The following is a 3219-nucleotide window of genomic DNA, read 5'->3' on the forward strand; positions in this document are numbered from 1 at the left end:
ACCTATCCTATAAGTAAAACCTGTCATTCATTGATATTTTCTAGTTCAAGTTTTTGACCAGTTCGATTACATGACTAATCTAATAGTTAGCGGAGACCGATTAACCCTCTAAATTTCGATTGTTAATAACTTAAGAATGGTGAAAATGGCTATCCTAGCAATGTTCATCGTCCTCAACCATCCTCTTCACTGAGGATTTTTCAACCCCCCATTTTCATGGAACCTTTCAAAATACACTAGACATGCCTTTCATCAACCCTAATTTCAAACCCTAAACCTCTAACATCAAACAAATAACCCAAAACGTTTGTCGAAGCTTTAAATGGTGTTTGTGATGGAAAACAAAACAAAAATATTTGTTACAAAGACTATTAAGAATGTGGAGGAGGCTAGTAGGAAGGATCCTATCATCAATATAGAGGAGACTACCAGAGAGAATCCCATTATCATGCATGCCCAGCCAAAGGTAAATAACCTATGGAAGTTCCTGAGTCTAGTAGGAGAGGGGAGGCAAATTGTAATAAACCATATGACACAAGGTTGGAAATTTTAAATGGCATTAGGGTGGATGAGGATATTAATCACTCACTTGAAAATTTAAATGTTAGGGTCAAGCCTGTTTCCCACTAACCAGATAAGAGGACTGAGGTGATTAGCTCAGATGACTCAGAGTTTGTAGATGCCACTTTTGAAGCTGAAGATCATTCCACTAATTATGATGATAAAGTTATTAAATACAAGAATAATGCATTTTTGGATAATTCTTGGGCCATTATGACTAAGCTAGAGGCAACAAATGATGAACCTTAAGAGATTGAAGACTTGGAGACTAAGTTTCTCAAGTTCCAACTAGAACTCTCCAAGTCCCCAAAGAAGAAAATGAAGCAAAAAAAAAACAGGTCTATGAATGGTTGATAACATGAAATAATATCACACTTTTGGACTCGATTTAATTAAATTATATTATTATTTGTTTCGATTTATTTTATATTATTCGATATTACTTGGTATTTTCCTTCTATTTATTCCAGACAACATTATTTGAAGCATACGTGAAAAAGAAGAAAAGGAGGTGCAAAAAGATGATAAGAAGCAATTTCCACTAAAGCCCAGCCCACAACTATCAACCAGAAGCGCTGAAGCTGTGACGACCGCCACACAAGGTGTGAGGAGCGTCACGCCCCCCTGCTTTGTGTTACGAACGTAACACATGGTGTGACGAACGTCACACCTCCATTCCTATATTTTTGGGTTTGACGCGTAACAGAAGCACGCTCATCCTGCTTTTTCGCTTGACCAGTTGACGTGAGGAAACCTACTGAATGGAAGAAACGGTCACTTGGTGGATTGATATAAATAGGACAAATTGTGGAACCCTGCTGCTCTCGCTCAATTTTCCAATTTTCGGCACAGCATTATTTTTATTGTTTTTCTTATCTTCCAGCACTCTATTTACCTAGCAATTTTTATTTCCTTTTCTTTTCCAGCAAATTTTGAAGCATTCAATTAATTTTCTCACAATAGTTTATACACCGGAAACTATTGTGTAATTTTTACTGGATCTAACCTTACGTTAGATCATAGTATTTTATTCCTTCGTTTTTATTTTCTTGTCCGATCGAAGATTGTAAGAACAAATCCAACCGGTTTGTGGTGGAGAGTTCAAGCATCGAAGCTAGGAATAATCAAGACTTCTATTAATTTTACAGGTTCTTTAATTTTATTGTTTAAATTTATATATGCTCTGCACTGCTATCTATTTATACTGTCTGTCCAATATGACTGTATGTAAGCATAATTATTGTTTAGGCTTGTTTAGCATGTCTGGCTAAATAAACTTAGATATCGGTATGTAAAGTAAGCGGAATGAAGGAATCAAAACTAAGTTGGTTTAATTTTGTTTAAAAACATAATCACTCTTTTTATGGTCTCAATTTACAGAGTTAATACCAAGGTTTTTGTACGAGAGTAAAAGACATAAAGAAGTTAAAATCAATAGAACGACGATTTGAGCTTTTAACTGGACAGTGTAAATTGGACATTAATTTTAAATCAGGGCGAAAGCAATTTTTAGAGTTAATTAAATTCTAATCATTTTCAAAAAGTATTTTTAAAGGTTAAATGTGAGGACGAGAGTTAAGCATTTAAGTTTAATTATATAATCTAAGTCAACAGAGCGAGAGTTTGAGACAAGGGTGTTTAAATGGTTAGCATTTTCTTAAAAAGAGTTTCTATAGATTCTATTGTTTTCAAAAAGTGATTTTGGACTTAACTAATTAGTGACAGCGCACGTTAATATAAAGTCATAGTCTATTCAACAGAGCGAGAGTTTGAGAAAAGGCTTTTAACTCAATAGTGTCTACTGAAAAGATTTACTTTAAAACTACGAAACCAACGAAGATTTGATTCCCTAATTACGACGAACTGCATACCGATATCCGCTTATTTGATATTTAATCTAGATCTTATTTTAGTTTTATTTTTTTCCCCTAATCAACAAAGTATCATCCGCCTTAGCTTTACGAAGTAACCTTAGAAAACGGTATATCGATTCATAAGTCCCTGTGGGATCGATATCTTTTATTACTACGCGATTAGACTGTGCACTTGCAGTTAATACCCCAATAGACTCATAAAGTCGTGATCAATGGTTATGCAACCACAGAATAAAAGTTGGTTCTCAAAGACGTTCCCCATGAAGTCCCTCTTTTGGGATGTAAAGGGCTTAGCTAATGCTCCAACAAGATTGGCCCTTAAATCCATGATCTTAGTTCATAAGCTAGATTTATGTTATATAGTCGGGCCTTGGGTGCATTTTGACAAGCTTCTCTATATATTCTTTGATATCTTAGGCCTTAAGCTTTTAACCTTCAATATTAGAACCAACACAACTCCTAATCTTTGGTGTTTTTCTGCAAAGAATCTTGATTCCACCTTAATATCCATCACTAACCAATTTGTTTCTTTTAGGTTGCAACATAACTCCAACACTTTCCATATTTCTGCAAATTATGCTTCAACTTGTCTCTTCATAAGAAGGATCCTCTGGCACGACCTCTCTTTTATTCATTCACATCATCCAAGTCCTTGGGCTTTTTAGGTGATTTTAACTCCATTTTGGGTGCTCATGAGCTTAGGGGCGGGCTAACCCATGATAGAATTCCTATTTTATACTTCACAACTTGGGTTAATCAAATAACTTAATGAACCTCCACACTA

The sequence above is a fragment of the Lathyrus oleraceus genome, chromosome 4 (assembly GCF_024323335.1).
Source record: "Lathyrus oleraceus cultivar Zhongwan6 chromosome 4, CAAS_Psat_ZW6_1.0, whole genome shotgun sequence".
Classification (NCBI taxonomy): Eukaryota; Viridiplantae; Streptophyta; class Magnoliopsida; order Fabales; family Fabaceae; genus Lathyrus; species Lathyrus oleraceus.